Source organism: Lutra lutra, chromosome 11 (genome assembly GCF_902655055.1).
Source record: "Lutra lutra chromosome 11, mLutLut1.2, whole genome shotgun sequence".
Taxonomy (NCBI): domain Eukaryota; kingdom Metazoa; phylum Chordata; class Mammalia; order Carnivora; family Mustelidae; genus Lutra; species Lutra lutra.
Window position 1 is genome coordinate 18758722 of NC_062288.1, and position 19204 is coordinate 18777925.

The 19204-nt window shown below is 40.7% G+C and overlaps 1 pseudogene; it reads right to left on the reverse strand.

Annotated features, from left to right (window-relative positions):
* Window positions 1-14900: 14900 nt before the first annotated feature.
* Window positions 14901-16731, reverse strand: LOC125081190 (ribosome biogenesis protein WDR12-like; annotated as a pseudogene).
* Window positions 16732-19204: the final 2473 nt, after the last annotated feature.

Below are 19204 nucleotides of genomic sequence, written 5' to 3' on the forward strand. Positions count from 1 at the left end.
AGTAGTTTTGTCACCTCCACTTTCAGGTATTCCTATCGGCTTTTTAAGTCTCTACCTTTGATTTATGTTGTTCTTTCATAGTTTTTATTATTTTCTTATTTTAGCTTATTTTAAATATTAGGTCAGAGTTTTCATCTCTTTTATGAGCATGTCCTTTTTATGTGCTTTCATTGTCTGAAGGAGTATTATTGTGCTCCTTATATTTTTTCTTATAAGAATTTTGTATGGACTTTTCTTATTGCTCATAATTAAGTGAAAAAACTTTCCTTTTAGTTTGCAAAGGATGGATAGCCAATAACAGTTTTTCTAGCTTCACATCTCTAGAGCTCCTTCTGTTTTGTCATCTTGTAATAATATGGGCTTAATACTTTCTGAAATTTGTTTCTATTTACCTTGCCCATTTTTCTTCATTCTCTCTTTCCTTTTTCCCTATTTTTTCTGCTCCATTTCTAGTCTCCTCTGAGAACTTCTTCCTCAGTGTGGCGCTAAGGAAGTTTAGTAGGAGAAAAAAAGTATATGTAGCAGAGATTGTATGCAGCCCATAAAGCCTAATATATTTACTATCTGGCCCTCTACAGAAAGATTTGCCAACCCTGTCTTACAAGCAACTCCACTTTTTGTCTAGAGGTTCCTCCCCATTCCATGTGGTCTAGGTAGTGTTGTGTACCATCATTGCAGTGACAGGTGACTCAAGCAGAAGATAAAAAATTGGAATCTTTCCTGGAGCTGGTATGTGGATATTGAGAGAAAGATCTTTCTCCTATAGTGCTTAGCTGTGGTTGAGTGTCATATGGCTGGTGGCCACTGCTCTTGGCCACATTAAGGAAGCCTGTTTACAATGAGAGGAAAGGAGGATCAGGTTGTGAAGGAAGTTGGAGTAATTAATGAAACTTCTGAATCAACTAGAGGCAGCTGCATCCCTGGACTTTGCAGTAAAATCCACGTTATAATTTTACTCCAATAAATTCACTTTTCTCTGTTTGAGCTCATTTTAGGTGAATTCTGATATTGCAACCCCCCCCCAAAAAAAAAAACAGAAAACATCGTTGTATGCATGAAAATACATGTGTGTGGCCATTTAAAGGATTTTTCTCAAATTATTCCCTACTGAATCTACATTTTTTTTCTTTTTAGCTATAAGACAATTAAAGACTAATAAAAGAAATAAAAGCTTAACAAGAGATATAAGAAAAATTACTCTGTGAACAAGAGAACACTGTAGTTAAGATTTTGTAAATTAGTGTAAATTTTTTTTTAATTTTTATTAATTTTATAACCACTCTGGAAAACAGCATGGAGGTTCCTCAAAATGTTGAAAATAGAACTACCCTATGACCCAGCAATTGCACTGCTGGGTATTTACCCTAAAGATACAAATGTAGTGATCCAAAGGGGCACGTGCACCCGAATGTTTATAGCAGCAATGTCTACAATAGCCAAACTATGGAAAGAACCTAGATGTCCATCAACAGACGAATGGATAAAGAAGATGTGGTATATATACACAATGGAATACTATGCAGCCATCAAAAGAAATGAAATCTTGCCATTTGCGACGACGTGGATGGAACTAGAGGGTATCATGCTTAGCGAAATAAGTCAATCAGAGAAATTAGTGTAAATTTTTAAACTATGTATTATATAAGTGCAGCATGTGTTTGTAACTAAAATTAACAAAAATAATTGGGTTAAGGCACTGGGATGGCTCAGTTGGTTAAGTGACTGCCTTCCACTCAGGTCATCATCCTGGAGTCCTGGGACCAAGTCCAGAAGCAGACTCCCTGCTGAGCAGGGAGTCTGCTTCTCCCTCTGACCCTCCCCTCCCTCTTGCACTCTTTCACTCTCTAATAAATTTAAAAATCTTAACAAAATAATTGGGTTAGTGAGAACAAATAGTATCACATTTTGATGGGCCCCTGCTGGCAGGATTAAATTTAAAAAATATAAATGGACTGGTTTGTGGAATGGAGCCTATCAGAACACCAGTAGAGCTTTTCTATAAAGCAAACTCTGAAAGGCTCCACCAAGGACCTACCATAGTAACCCTGATAAACAGAAAAACTTAACATGGACACCTTAACCTTTTATATTTTGTTTTTTAAATGATAAAGGTTCAAAGCCCTTATTCTGTCATCTCTAAATATACACTCATACTACCACCGGATGATTTCAGCAAAGCAACATAACAATTTTTCAGTTGATTATACCTATGGTAGCAAGGATCTGGGTAAATTTTGTAGATCTTTTATACCAAAAATTATATCTTCAGATCCCAAACAAAATTAGCAATAAGGATACCAGAGAGGAACAGAACAAACATTTAAGATTCACTACAATGTTTAATAATATTATTAGAGCAATAGTCTCTTTATCTTGAATAAGAGAGTAGACAAAAAGCTGACCCCAATAAATAATTTAAAACTGGCTCTAATTAGCTCCTGATGTGATTCACTGGATGCTAAAATCTCTCGTGTGTAAGCATGGCAGATGGCAAGCCCTTAGGCTCCTGAAAGCAACATCCCTTTCTCTCATCCCTAGAGGGGCTGAAAGGACCACTAAATGGCACCCTCAGATACTAGTGCAGGGCAACCAGAAACCCAAAATAGCTACAACTCACCTTTCAGGGCCTAGGGATGAAACAGAAGGTTCAGCCATTCTTTGGAAAGGACCCACTGGCCATCATACTGTCCAGTGGGAGCTTCTGGACCACATCTGTGAGGGAGAGCCCTTTCCAGTTCCATAACTGCACTGTAATTTGTCCACACAGAGGTCTGTCTTACTTAATGCCAGAAGAGATATGTGTGAGGAAGAGGGCAGGCCGGGAAGAAATAAACATTTATCATTTTCTTTTCTTGTGATTCATTACAAGATAATTATTTTCTATGCTTTTTTCCTTAAAGTTTCTTTTTTTTTTAAGATTTTTTAATTTATTTATTTGAAAGATCACAAGTAGGCAGAGAGGCAGGCAGAGAGAGAGAGAGGACGAAGCAGGCTCCCTGCTCAGCAGAGAGCCCGACGCGGGGCTCAATCCCAGGACCCTGGGATCATGACCTGAGCTGAAGGCAGAGGCTTTAACCCACTGAGCCACCCAGGCGCCCCTTTCCTTAAAGTTTCTTAAATCAAAAGAAGCTAGTTCTTGATTTGGATGAAGGAGGGGATCAAAATGAGGCCTACCCCTCCTATATTTGTCTTAATTTTTTCCAAAACAATAAATGTACTTCTCCCTGATTTGATCTTCTAAGTGAACTTGACCATTTCCCAGGCAGCTCCAGAAGCCAGCTAAAAATCAAAACTTGGGACACAGATTGAAAAATAATTCTTTGAATGACGCTTCTAGCTTTCCCAAACATCCTGTCCCCAAATACTTCCTAGAAACTCAGGGTGACTTGTAGCAAGTTTTTTTTTAATTCACTTCCTGTCTTAGTTTAGTCTAGTAAAAGGACCTCCCACCCAGGCCCTTAATAATAGTAGCAGCAGTAATAGGCACCAAATCAGTCTGACAAACATTATCACATTCCATTTCCAAGTAATCCTATGAGGGAAAGCAAGTATTGTGGTCTTTCTATAGATTTATAGACTAAGATTCATTAAAGTGAAGCTAGAAATGGAAAGAGCAAGCTCTTGAAATTCAAGTCTTTTTGTTATAACCCAATTCGAGAATGTGGATTCTTAGGTTCAAAGAGGTTCTATTACTCGTCCAAGCTATCTCAACTAAATAGTTGCAGACCCTGAAGTTGACAAATTTTTTATATTAAAAATTATTTTTTATTTTTTATATATTTTTAAATTATGTATTTTATTTACTATGTTCAACTGGCCAACATATGTAGTGTTGATGTAGTGTTCAACGATTTGTTAGTTGCTTATAACACCCAGCGCTCATCACCACACATGCCCTCCTTAATGCTATCATCAGGTTACCCCATCCCCCACCCCTTTCCCTCTGTAATCCTCAGTTTGTTTCCCAGAGTCCAGAGTCTCTCATAGTTTGTCTCCCTTTCTGATTTCTTCGCATTCAATTTTCCCTCCCTTCCCTTGTGGTCCTCTGTGCTACTCCTTATGTTCCACCTATGAGTGAAACAATATAACTGTCTTTCTCTGCTTGACCTATCCATGCTGATGCAAATGGTGGGTATTCACCCTTTCTGATGGCTGAGTAATATTCCACTGTATATATGAAGGGCCTCTCGGTTCCTTCCATAGTTTGGCTATTGTGCACATTGCTGCTAAGAACACTGGGGTGCAGGTGCCCCTTTGGATCATGACATCTGTATCTTTGGGGTAAATATCCAGTAGTGCAATTGCTGGGTCATAGGGTAGCTCTATTTTCGATGTCTTAAGGAACCTCCCTACTGTTTTCCAGAGTGGCTGTACCAGCTTAAAGTTAACAGATTAAATAACTATTGGAACCAGGGAAATCAGCCTCTCAAGTGTTAACAGGAGTGTAAAAATGAGTAGGGTGTTGTTTCCAAGGACCTCCCATGGAAGATGAAATGGCTTTGTTCTGTCATGCTCTAAAGAGCTCACTGGTGATAGAATGGGGAAATGGATTTTAACTTGATAAAAGAAGTCATCCATCATTTGCCTGAGAAGTAGAAAGGGTCACCTTAGAGATGGTCTAAAAGTATAGGCCTTTCAAGGAGACTCAAGCCACATATGGGCTCAGAAAATATCCCTGGTCCCTTCTAGTCCCCAAATTTCTGAGCCCCTAGAAAAGTGGGGAAGGAAGAAAAAAAGCCTGTGAAAGCAGAAGTGATGATTCAGTGATGATGATGGCCGCATTTTTACTCTGAACAGTGAATTAGAGAATAAAGAATAGATCTTTCTTTATTTTCTAAGATCCAAGTAGGAAGAATGGAGGAAAAGTTAACACAATTGGAATTAGAGACACAAAGAAAAACAAATTGTTTCCTGAGAACTAGTTGAAGGGACACTACATCTTAAACCTGGTAACACTAATAAGCTCAACTCCAAATATCCCATAAGAATAAGAGAAAGGTATCATCTAATTGAAAATAATTCAAAGATTGTATTTATTCCATTTACCTCCTCCATGCAGGTATATTTAACCAAGCGTTACAACTGGTGTTATGGCTGGTTGAATTGTGTCCTCCAAAAAAGATATGTTGAAGCCCTAACTCCCAATACCTCAAAATGTGACCTTTTTTTGAAATATGGTCTTCACAGAGGTAACCAATTTAAAATGAAATAATCAGGGTGGACCCTAATCCAAAATGACTAGGTCTTCATAAAAAAGGGGGGTAATTTAGACACGAAGACAGGCACACAGGAAAAATGCTATGTAATGATGAAGGCAGAGACCTGGGTAATAGATCTACAAGCCAAGAAAGGCCAAAGATTGCTATTAAATGACCAAACTAGGAGAGTGTCAGGGAACAGATTTTCCTCCAAAGCCCTCAGGAGGAACCAAACCTACCATCAGCTTGATCTGGGAATTCTAGACTCTGCACCCATAGGACAGCAAATTTCTACTGTTTAAGCCAACCAGTTGGTGGTATTTTTTAACAGTAGCCCTAGCAAACTAATACAACTAGCTATTCTGAATTTTTCCTTTCCCAGATATACACTTTCTAATAAAGGTCTGGAATGCGCTATTTTGAAGCTCAAAATTAAATCAGAGTGTGAAACAATCACAGAATACAACTCTCATTTTACAGGCAAGCAAACTGCAAGTCATGGGATGTCTGGGTGGCTCAGTCAGTAAGCATCTGCATTTGGCTCGGGTCATGTTCCCAGGGTCCTGGGATCAAGCCTCAAATCAGGCTCCCTGCTCAGCAGGAAGCCTGCTTCTCCCTTTCCCACTTCCCCTGCTTGTATTTCCTCTCTCAATGTGTCTCTCTGTATCAAATAAATAAAATCTTTTAAAAAAGAAAAAAGGAAAGGAAAGGAAAAGAACAAAAGAAAGGAAGAAAGAAGAAGAGAAGAGAAGAGAAGAGAAGAGAAGAGAAGAGAAGAGAAGAGAAGAGAAGAGAGAAAAGAAGAAAGAAAAGAAAACTGCAAGTCAGGAAGAGTGAGCAGCTTGCTCAAGTTCTCACACTGCCAGAACCATAACTAAAACCCAGGCATCCTAACTTCCAGGCCACAGCTCTCTCCAAGACCTGATGGTACCAAAACTACAAGGACAACTCTTGAATAACTGTATGCTGGTTGCATACACGGTAAGTGTAATACCTTAGGCTGGAGTTAGTTATGCCTCAGCGGCATGGCAATGCGAGCGTCGGGGAGTGTCATTTTATTCCCTAGGGAATCTAATCAAGAACTGCATCAGGAAGGCCACAGCAGGGAGGACTAGATGCTCCTGCTGTCCGCAGACCCAGTGCTGCCGGTTCTTCCCCACCTCCCTCCTCTGTAACCCTGCCCAGATGGTCAGACAATGGAACTGAGCTGGAAAGGATGACACATCAGCTCAAATGCCAAAAAAAAAAACCAACAACAACAACAACAAAAAACCAGCGACTACAACATGGATTTGCTAGGATCTTATGGAATTCAGCTGAGAATAAACCTTCTGATACCCCAGGTGAATGTTAAAGAATGGAGACATTTTCTTTATCTCCTCTACATCAATACGAAAAGACAGTTCTGCGCAGATGGGAGAACAGAGGACTGGAGTTTTTAAGTGGCTTGTCCTCCCAAGTCAGAGACATTTAGGTTAGTTTCCTTTCTAAAAGTCCGCAAAAAGTACAAGGCAGGGGGTGCCTGGGTGGCTCAGTTGGTTAGGCATCCAACTCTTGGTTTCGTCTCAGGTCACCATCTTCTGGTCGTGGGATCGCACCCCAGATCAGGCTCCATGCTCAGCACAGAGACTGTCTGAGATTCTCTCTCTCCCTCTACTCCTTCCCCTTCTCATGTGTTCTCTAAAATAAATAAATACATCTTCAAAAAAAAAAAGTACAAGAGGAAAATAACTTCACAAAGGGGCTGGCTCAAGCAGACCCTTGATTTCTGTCCCACCCAGTAAACATGCTGAGTGCCCAATAATTATGCACTTAAAAGGGCTGCAGTTTGGGGCGCCTGCGTGGCTCAGTGGGTTAAAGCCTCTGCCTTCGGCTCAGGTCATGATCCCAGGGTCCTGGGATTGAGCCCCGCATCAGGCTCTCTCTCTCAGCCTGCTTCCCCCTCTCTCTCTGCCTGCCTCTCTGCCTACTTGTGATTTCTGTCAAATAAATAAATTTAAAAATCTTTTAAAAGGGGGGGGGGGCTGCAGTTAAGTAAAATCTTGGTGAATAAGGCAAGGTTTTGGGTTTGACTACCAATTCAGAGTGAAGGATAAAAGGAGACACTTTCTCCTACTGTCTCCTTGAGATAGTTTCTCTTGATTTGGTCTCTCTGCAGGAAGAATGAGGCAGAGCCACAGTTTAGTGGAGTTGGGGGAGTCAAGGAAGGATCTTGGATCACCTGGACAAAAGGACACCAGTCCTTGGTTCAGATGCTCTGACACAGGACCATGGAAGGCAAGTGGGCACAATCTGGGCACTGAGGGTATGAAACTGAGCTCACTTGTCTGTTTTCTCCAGAGCTGCTGAACTATCATCCTTATGCCTTCTCACACCCTGCTCCTACTCCAACAATAATAAGAATTTTGCTGAAATGATCAGATTCTTACCTTGCCTTTTTTTTTTTTAATGTAGGTGTATTTATTTATTTTTTAAATTTTTAAATTTTTTATTTTTTCAGCGTAACAGTATTCATTATTTTTGCACCACACCCAGTGCTCCATGCAATCTGTGCCCTTCTGGGGGCAATACCCACCACCTGGATACCCCAACCTCCCACCCCCCGCCCTTTCAAAACCCTCAGATTGTTTTTCAGAGTCCAGAGTCTCTCATGGTTCACCTCCCCTTCCAATTTCCCTCAACTCCCTTCTCCTCTCCATCTCCCCTTGCCCTCCATGCTATTTGTTATGCTCCACAAATAAGTGAAACCATATGATAACTGACTTTCTCTGCTTGACTTATTTCACTCAGCATAATCTCTTCCAGTCCCGTCCATGTTGCTACAAAAGTTGGGTATTCATCCTTTCTGATGGAGGCATAATACTCCCTAGTGTATATGGACCACATCTCCTTATCCATTCGTCCGTTGAAGGGCATCTTGGTTCTTTCCACAGTTTGGCGACCGTGGCCATCGCTGCTCTAAACATTGGGGTACAGATGGCCCTTCTTTTCACTACATCTGTATCTTTGGGGTAAATACCCAGTAGTGCAATTGCAGGGTCATAGGGAAGTTCTATTTTTAATTTCTTGAGGAATCTCCACACTGTTCTCCAAAGTGGCTGCACCAACTTGCATTCCCACCAACAGTGTAAGAGGGTTCCCCTTTCTCCACATCCCCTCCAACACTTGTTGTTTCCTGTCTTGATAATATTGGCCATTCTAACTGGTGTAAGGTGGTATCTCAATGTGGTTTTCATTTGAATCTCCCTCATGGCTAGTGATGATGAACATTTTTTCATGTGTCTGATAGCCATTTGTATGTCTTCATTGGAGAAGTGTCTGTTCATATCTTCTGCCCATTTTTTGATATAATTGTTTGTTTTGTGTGTGTTGAGTTTCAGGAGTTCTTTATAGATCCTGGATATCAACCTTTTGTCTGTACTGTCATTTGCAAATATCTTCTCCCATTCCATGGGTTGCCTCTTTGTTTTTTTGACTGTTTGGTTTGCTGTGCAGAAGCTTTTGATCTTGATGAAGTCCCAAAAGTTCATCTTCGCTTTTGTTTCCTTTGCCTTTGGAGACACATCTTGAAAGAAGTTGCTGTGGCTGATATCGAAGAGGTTACTACCTATGTTCTCCTCTAGGATTCTGATGGATTCCTGTCTCACGTTGAGATCTTTTATCCATTTTGAGATTATCTTTGGGTATGGTGTAAGAGAATGGTCGAGTTTCATTCTTCTGCATATAGCTGTCCAGTTTTCCCAGCACCATTTATTGAAGAGACTGTCTTTTTTCCACTGTATATTTTTTCCTGTTTTGTTGAAGATTAATTGACCATAGAGTTGAGGGTCCATATCTGGGCTCTCTACTCTATCCCACTGGTCTATGTGTCTGTTTTTATGCCAGTACCATGCTGTCTTGGTGATCACGGCTTTGTAGTAAAGCTTGAAATCAGATAACGTGAACCAGGAAGAAATTGACAACCTGAATAGACTGATATCTAGTAACAAGATTGAAGCAGTGATCAAAAACCTCCCAAAAAACAAGAGCCCAGGACCTGATGGATTCCCTGGGGAATTCTACCAAACTTTCAAAGAAGAAATAACACCTATTCTCCTGAAGCTGTTTCAAAAAATTGAAGCAGAAGGAAAACTCCCAAACTCTTTCTATGAAGCCAGCATTACCCTGATCCCCAAACCAGGCAAAGACCCTACCAGAAAGGAGAATTTCAGACCAATATCACTGATGAATATGGATGCTAAGATTCTCAACAAGATCCTAGCAAACAGGATCCAACAGCACATTAAAAAGATTACCCACCATGACCAGATGGGATTCATCCCTGGGCTACAAGGATGGTTCAACATTTGCAAATCAATCAATGTGATAGAACAAATCAATAAGAGAAGAGAGAAGAACCACATGGTCCTCTCAATTGATGCAGAAAAAGCATTTGGCAAAATCTAGCATCCGTTCCTGATTAAAATGCTTCAAAGTATAGGGATAGAGGGAACATTCCTGAACTTCATCAAATCTATCTATGAAAAACCCACAGCAAATATCATCCTCAATGGGAAAAAGCTTGCAGCCTTCCCGTTGAGATCAGGAACACGACAAGGATGCCCACTCTCACCACTCTTGTTCAACATAGTATTAGAAGTCCTAGCAACAGCAATCAGACAACAATGAGAAATAAAAGGTATCCAAATTGGCAATGAAGAAGTCAAGCTCTCTCTCTTCACAGATGACATGATTCTTTATATGGAAAACCCAAAAGACTCCACCCGCAAACTACTAGAACTCATACAGCAAGTCAGTAACGTGGCAGGATACAAAGTCAACGTACAGAAATCAGTGGCTTTCTTAGACACTAACAATGAAAATACAGAAAGGGAAATTAGAGAATCGATTCCATTTACTATAGCACCAAGAACCATAAGATACCTGGGAAAAAACCTAACCAAAGAGGTAAAGGATCTGTACTTGAGGAACTACAGAATACTCATGAAAGAAATTGAAGAAGACACAAAAAGATGGAAGATCATTCCATGCTCTTGGATCGGAAGAATAAACATTGTTAAAATGTCTATACTGCCTAGAGCAATCTATACTTTTAATGCCATTCCGATCAAAATTCCACCCGTATTTTTCAAAGAGCTGGAGCAAATAATCCTAAAATTTGTATGGAATCAGAAGAGACCCCGAATCGCTAAGGAAATGTTGAAAAACAAAAATAAAACTGGGGGCATCACGTTACCTTGCCTTTTTTATTTTTATTTTTTAAAGATTTTTGAATTTAGAGTGGGGGAGGGGCAGAGGGAGAAAGACTCTCAAGCCAACTCCAAACTGATCACGGAGCTCAATGTGGGGCTCGATCTCACAATGCTGAGATCATGACCTGAGCCGAAACCAAGAGGCAGAGGCTTAATGAACTGTGCCACCAGGTGCCCCACACCTTGCCTTTTTTTAAGCCAATATTTCAGCTTGGTGCCGACATGGGAGTGATGGTGCATGTGTGCTATTTTGTTTCAAGGTATAGAATCAGAGTTTTCTCTGCTTGTAGCCTGCCCTACCTGCCTAGTCACTTTATACATTTCTGGGCTCCAAAAAGGACTACATAGATCCAAAAGTAAATCATTATCCTTGCCATGTCTTTTAGGTAGATGCTTTATATATTATGTGTACACACACACACTATGGACTAAATGTTTGCATATCTGAAAATTCATATGTTGAAGCCCAACCCACTGTGTAATATGATGGTATTTGGAGATGGGGCTTTTGGGAGGTTATTAGGATTAGATGAGGTCATGACAGTGGGGCTCTTATGACGGAATTAATTCCCTTTTAAGTAGAGGAGACAAGGAGATCTCTCTCTACCATGTGACAGTGAAGAAGGAGGCCATCTATAAGCCAAGAAGGTGGCCTGTACCAGAACTCAACCATGCTGCCACCCTCTCTCAGACCTTCGGCCTCCAGAACTGCAAGGAAAAAAAAATATTTAAGTCACCAAGGCTATGGTATCTGTTATAACAGCCCAAGCCCAAATATATATATATATATATATATATATATATATATATATATATATATATATATTCCCCCCCCAGAGCGTGGGGTCTGCCCAACCTTCCATTCTCCAACCTTGACACACTTTACCAGGAGTTGCCCATCTCCTCATCCACACAGTTACTGAGAGAGGACCCATGTTTGGAAAAAGCACCCCTGTCCCTCTAAACCACAACAAAGCCCTAGCCTATTGGGCCAGATAATGTCCTTTCCTGAGGAAACTGGAATTTAAACTGAGATGTGGGGCCCCAATCAGGCTGTGCTGGTAAATGGAGGAGATACGGCACAGGAGCTGTTGGCAACGGTCATTTTCTGCCAAGCAATTTGAAAAATAAAAAAAAAATTGCTCTTTAGCCAGAGAGATGGATAAAGTGGACCAGTAGGGAAGCAGGAAAAAAAGACAGTGAGGGAACCCTTAAATTCCTGTGGGGTTTTAATTCCTGATTCTGTGACATCACAAAGAGCCAGCTATCCCCCCACCCTGTGCTCCTTGAGAATCCTTTGGCCTGAGCTAGCTCACATAGACTGCTGTTGCTTACCGCAAAAAGTCCTGATTTACCAGAAACCATCCATGAAGCCACTGGTCGGGATCTGGCCAAGAGCAGAACACCATGGGACTCCCCTGAAAGCATCTCCCAGAAAGCCCTGTAAATTTACCTAACTGTATCTTTCAAGTCACATTTTATTTCTTTGTTCATGAAGCTAAAATTTTAGTTTCTAAGATGATCTGATCACCACTATTGTACTTTGAGCTGGTACACGGACTACAAGCAAAGTCTTGCATTCATTCCAGCTGCTGTGTTTTAAGGAGAGTAATAGGTCACAATACCTTGTCTGAAATTTTTGAGGACCAATGTTTTTAGAATTCAAAATTTTTCATTTTTAAAAAATATGACCCCTTCAATACAAATTACATAAGACCCTTAGCAGGGTCTGAGGCTTCCATTAATCAAACACATTAATATTCCTAGAGCAAAATGCACAAATATATTTTTAAATTTTATTTTACGATGCTATGCTAGTCACTGTACAGTACAGTATACACAAATATTTTTTTAAAGTGAGTTAAATAAGATAATAGTTTCATATCAAGTTTTTCTGCCAAACAGGTTCACATTAGCTCAGGCAAGATTTTGCCCTCAAGCAATTTAGTAAAAACCTTCGTTTCAGAGGAGGGGTTCAAGATGGTCGAGTAGGAGGAACCTCTTACATCTAGAATCTATACATACATATAGAGCAATAGTTCCTAAAGAAGAACCAAGGTCTGACTGAACAGCTTCTGCACAACATAGGATAGAGAGATCATACAGAGAACATCAGGAAAAACAGACATAGTAATGACAGGAACCCCATTTGATGCTACCAACTGCAGAAGGGGGGATAGCTCTGAGGGGCCATATGCAGATCTGCCTGCCCTGGGGCACAGTAAAAATAAAAACAAAACAACAACAAAAAAAACCAGATGTTTAAAGGGCAACTAGCCTACATGTGAAGGAAACCCATCTAATCCTAGAGCATGGGCCATACGCTGAGGTAAGTACTGGCAAGTGCCACTGTTTACATTTCCCCTCCACTTTGATAGCACAGACCATCAGGATCTGGATGGTCTAGCTGGCCTGCCATCTCAATGAGCCCAGACCCTAGCCCACACAAGCTCCAACAATCCCCCAAAAGGGGCCCCCATGTCCACACATTCCCTAGCTCCAGCCATTCCATCAGAGTGCCGCCCCCTCCTATGAAAATCCCTGGCCTATGCCCACTCCAGACATCCTATTAGGGTAGCCCCAATGAAGAGCACCCCAGGAACCCCTTGGCCCACGCTGACTTCAGTTCCAGCCTTCCCACCAGAGCAGCCTCAGTGCACAGAACCCTGGGAACACCTGGCCTGTACCCATTCCGACTCAAGCCACCCCAAGAGGGTGGCCCCCATGCAGAGTGTCCGAGGACCCCTGGCCTTCACCTGCACCAGCACCAGCCAGCCAGCGCTAACAAGCACATGCAGTCTGTACAAATGACGTCCCTACACAAGGCCATTCCTTGAAGACTGGGAGAGGTGGAGGTTTTGCATAAAACAAACAGAGAAAGTCAAATGAAATAACGAGATCAAGGATTATGCTCAAAATGAAAAAACAAGATCAAACCAGAAAAAGAACAGAATAGGGATAAGCAATCAACGTGATAAAGAGTTCAAATGGTCATAAAGATGCTCAGCCGACTTGAGAGAAAAGTGGAAAAGCTCAGAACTTCAACAGAAAGATAGGATATATACATATATATTATATACATATATATATATTATATATATGTATACACACACACAAAACAGAGTTAATACAATAACTGAAATGCAAAAGATGCTTTCTAGCTCTCGGAGGAGGATGGTGGAAGAGGAGTGGACCCACATTTCATCTGGTCCTTGAATTCAGCTAGGCATCTATCAAATCATTCTCAACACCTGTGATCAACCTGAGATCTAAGAAAAGAATTGCTGCAAATCTACAAATAGAAAAGCGACGACTTTTTGCAAGGTAGGAGGTGCACAGATGTGAATCTGAGGGGAAACTTCGGGAGGAGGGAGCCTCCATATACCGGCTTCTGGAAAGTGATAAGCAGCGGAATGCAAAATCAGAACTTCTAGACGTCTACTCTAGTGAGAGACGTCTCCGCCTGAAAGATGCTCAGGTGATGAATTGGGGCAGAATCCTAGGTGGGACAGTGTGGTCTCAGGATCCCCAGGGTCACAGGAAGACCAGGGGTGCCTGAGTGCAGCAGAGTTCACAAGGTTTGGAGCAGGGAAGCCAGCTACACTCAGCGAGCTCTGGAGTGACCCCTCAGCTAGGTGTTGCCATAAACTCTCAATTAGGCAACCGCTCTCCAAGCAGGGGCCCAGCAAGCAACAACTGCTGAGAGTTCCAACTCCTTGCCCCAGGAGGAGTGGCATGGGATCAGGCAAACAGGGGCCCAGGGAGCAGCGGGGCGGGTGAAACAGTGCTCCCTCCTCTGGAAGGAATGGTGCAAGTGAATATCACAAGAGTTTGGGGAGTTTGGCCAACAAGAAAGGGTTGAACTGCCTTCTTCCCCTGAGGGTGCACTATAGAAGGGGGGGCTGTGATCCTTCAGCTCCAGGACTGGAGATCAGGCTGCTGCTATTTTTCACTTTTTTTTCCCCACCTTCTAAAGCTGCTTGAAAAGCCTTCAGGGAACAAAAGCCACATAGAACAACCCAAAGCAGCTTACACCGAGTGTGGCCCCTGGCAAGGGGTGGTACAGCTCCACCCAGACAAAAACACCTCAGAATCAGGGCAACAGGCCCCTCCTCCAGAAGACCAGCAAGATCCTCAGGCAAATATTGAGTTTATAGATTACTCAAAACCAAAAAAACTCCTGCACTAGGGGAAAATAATATATGGAAGTAGAGGGTTCTGGGCACGTGTCTTTAGTCTTTCAGTTTAAAATTTTTTTTAATTTATCGAATGTTTATTATCTAACAGTGACTGAAAAGTTTTGTCTAAAGATTTTATTCAATAAAAGGATAGGTTGGGAAGAAAGATTCCTGGTTACCATGAAATCTGTATGCAATTTCTAAAGGACTGTGGCATATCTTTATTACAAGTACTTCACTTAAAATTTTTCAACAAACTCTTAATTGGCAGCATCTACATGTTTTAATGTTCTGAATACCCACAAAATCTTATCATAGTTAGACATCACTTATTTTACCCAAAGCAAATTGTAGTTCTAATTTTTTCTCTATTAGAATATGTTAGTTTCCTTAAGATACTTTTTTTAAAGATAGCTAATGTAGGAAAACTTAAGTTTCTCCATCAGAAATAAAAATCTCAACAATTACATATTTTTAATATATGCTTTTACAGCATTTCAAAGGCAATTCTTAATTCAAACCAATACCTATAAAAGGAAATTTCTGAAACTCAGTTTTGTTTCAAGAGTTTGCATATGGCAGAAAAAGCAGGTAACATTTTATACTTAATAACACAAATCATTGTATAATAAATACAAAATAAAGAAAGAGTGATAGCTATTATCAAGGGTGAAAACATTACATAAACTTAAAGAGGCTGCTTTCTGAACTGTCACTGATGTTACCTGAGGACTCGTTATCAATGTCATTTACAGAAACAATCTCTGTAGTGAAATTTATCATTCACTTTCATGTCCCCGCATGAGAAGTAATAGGTGAATATCTGTAGGAATACAATTTATTGTCTGCTCCTCCAACTCAGAAGTAACCCTGTGTCTGCCCAGTACACAATCAGAACTCCGTCTTCATGAGCCGCCAGATCAGACAGGAGACTTACAACTTCTTGACGATGTTACCTAAAGAACCTGAAATCAGCTGCTGCTCATAAGTAGGAGACCACTTTAATGATGTGACCCAGCCTGTATGTGAGGTTAGGGACAGGGACACCAAAGAACCATCTTTAGTTCAGGGATCCCACAGTCTGATATGTCTATCTGTGCTTCCAGATGCTAAATGTTTACAAAATGGAAAATAGGAGATACAGTCAAACACTTTATTTCCTGTGCAAATGGACTTAAGAATGCCAGACTCTATATTCCACACCCTAACTCTGCGGTCCCAAGATGCACTGCAGATTTCTTCAGCATCCAACCACAGAACTAAGGATATTGCTTCCTTGTGGCCAAAGATGGTTCTTGTTGGTCTCAACTGCTCTATTTTCTATTTTTTCTTGATTTGTGGATCCCTCCATTTCATCTTCTTCATCTATAGGAACTGTAGACCAGATCTTTAGCTTCTTATCCCAGGAGCCACTGCCAAATTTAGTTCTGGCGCTATCAATAGCTAGAGAATACACACTTCCGGCATGGCCTCTGCAGCATGCAGAGCTTTCACTTTGGTTCTCTCCACATTCTGCTCCTGTAAGAGAATCGTCCCATCCACAGAGCTACTCATTAGTAGGCAAGACAAGCTATCCTTTTTTCACCCAGGCCACAGCTTTTACAATGTCTGTATGTCCCACGATTGTCATTACTGACTTTCCTTCCAAGGACCAGATCCAAGAAGTCTTATCATTAAGAACCCATCAAAATCCATTCCTCTGTCCCTCGGACTGAACTGATCCAGTCATCATGGGACAAGCATTGCTCTGGCTGAGGGGCAGTGTACTTCTCCACATATTCCACGTCCACAGCCTCTTCTGATGGGATGTTTTCCAGTTCCAGGTGGTTGAGCAAGGGTATTCGCAGAAACTGGCCCTTGATAAGGAAATCGAACTCCACATGTTTGTGGAACTCATTTTTGCCCTCCAGTGGTTTACTGATGATGTTGTTAAGGTCAGCAATTTCAGAGGATGCAAAAATTGAAAAGGGCACATCATCTACCACATATATCTTGCCAGTGAAGAAGCATGTGTGAAGCTGAGCCATGGCGAGGAGTACACATGAAAGACTTGTGACTTTTGGAGGGCTCCCACTTCTAGCGTTAGGATCTAAATCCAGTGAGAGTTCTCTTTTCTTTTCTTTTTTTTTAACTTATCTACAAATTTCTTCTTTTAACTCTTTGTTTTAATTCTTTTTTTTTTCATTTTTTTTAAATTTTTATTTAATTGTGTGTGTGAGAGAGAGAGAGAGAGAGAAAGCAAGCACACGCAGAGGAGCAGAAGGCAGAGGGAGCAGAAGGCAGAGGGAGAAGCAGGCTCCTTGATGAGCAAAGGAGCCCAATACAGGGCTCAATCCCAGGACCCTGGGATCATGACCTAGGCAAAGGCAGATGCTTAACCAACTATCCCACCCAGGTGTCTCTTTTCATTTTTACATTTATATTTTATAGATATATCCTTCAATTTTGGCTTCCTTTCACACTATTCAATTGTGTGTGTGTGTGTGTGTGTGTGTGTGTGGTTTTGTGTTCTGCATTCCTTATAATTTGGGGATTTAGTGTCTTCTAACAAACAGACCAAGATACACCCAGGACTAAGTGGATCGCCCTGTTTTGTTGACCTGTGAGATTATATGCTCTTTTTCCTTTCTTTTTCTTCTTTTCTGGTTTCTGACCTCTTTTGATTTGTCTAGTATGTATTTCACTTAGGTCATACTTGGTATCCTTGATTTTTATTCTCTCGTTCATCCATTTTTCTCTGGGAAAAATGACTTGAAGGAGGAATCCACAACAAAAGAAAGAACCAGGGATGCCTGGGTGTCTCAGTCTGTTAAGTGTCTGCCTTCAGATTAGATCATAATCTCAAGGTCCTGGGATCGAGTCCTGCATTAGGCTCTCTGCTCAGTGGGGAGTTTGCTTTTCTCTTTCCCTCTGCTCCTCCCTCTGCTTGGGCTCGCTCTATCTATCTAAAATGCGTAAATAATAAAATATAAAAAAGAAAGAAAGAAAGAACTAGAGGTGATACTCTCTACCACAGATCTAATTGATATGGACATAAGTAAAAATTTAAAGCTAGAATTCAGTATAACAATTCTAAATGTACTAGCTAGGCTTGAAAAAAGAATAAATGACACTACCAAATCTCTTAGAGCAGAAATAAAATCTAATCAGGCCGAAATTAAAAATGCTTTAACTGAGATGCAGTCTAAAATGGATACTCTAACATCTAGAGTAAATGAGTCAGAAGAGAAAGTCAGTGACATAGAAGACAAGATGATGGAAAAGAAGGAAGCTGAGGAAAAGAGAGAAAAACAATTAATGGACCATGAGTGGAGGCTTTGAGAAATCAGCAATATTATAAACCAAAACAATATTAGAATTATTGGGGTCCCAGAGGAAGAAGAAAGAAAGAGAGGGACAGAAGGTATATTTGAGCAAATCATACCTGATAACTTCCCAAATCTGGGAAAGGAAACAGGCATTCAAGTCCAAGAGGTAGAGAGAATACCCCCCCAAAATCAATAAAAATAGATCAGTACCCTGACATATAATAGTGAAGCTTGAAAACTTCAGAGATAAAGAGAAAATCCTGGAAGCCACTCAAGGTAAGAGCTCCTTAACCTACAATGGTAGAAAAATTAGACTGGTATCAGATCTATCCACAGAGACCTAGCAGGCCAGAAAGGGCTGGCATGATGTATCTGGTTACTAAATGAGAAAAACCACACAGCCAAGAATACTTTATCCAGCAAGGCTGTCATTCAGAATGGAAGGAGAGATAAGGAGCTTCCAGGATAAACAGAAACTAAAAAAATCTGTGATCACTAAACCAGTCCTGCAAGAAATATTAAAAGGGATCCTGTAAGCAAAGAGAGTGCCCAAAAGTAACACAGACTAGAAAGAAACAGAAACAATCTATAGAAACAGAGATTTTGCATATGACACAATGACACTAAATTCATATGTCAATAGTTAACTCTGAATGTAAATGGGCTAAATGCTCCAATCAAAAGACTCAAGGTATCACATTGGATAAAAAAGCAAGACCCATCCGTATGCTGTCTACAGACCGATTTTAGACCTAATTAGACTGAAAGTGAATGGGTGAAGAATCACTAATTATGCCAATGGACCTCAAAAAAAAGCTAGGAAAGCAATCCTAATATCATACAAATTACATTATAAACCAAAGACTGTATAGTAAGGGATGATGAGGGACACTTAAAGGGTCCAACCAACAAGAAGATCTAACAATTATAAATATTTATGTCCCTAATTTGGGAGCAGCCAATTATGTAAACCAATTAATAGCCAAATCAAAGAAACACAAAGATAAATAATACAATAATAGTAGGGGATTTCAACACCCCACTCACAGCAATGGACAGATCATTTAAGCAGATCATCAAGGAAACAAGGGCTTTGAATGACATACTGGACCAGATGGACTATACAGATTTATACAGAGCATTCCATCCTAAAGTAACAGAATACACATTCTTCTCAAGAGCACATGGACCTTTCTCCAGAATAGATCACATACTGGGTCACAAATCAGGTCTCAACAGGTACCAAGAGACTGGGAATATTCCCTGAA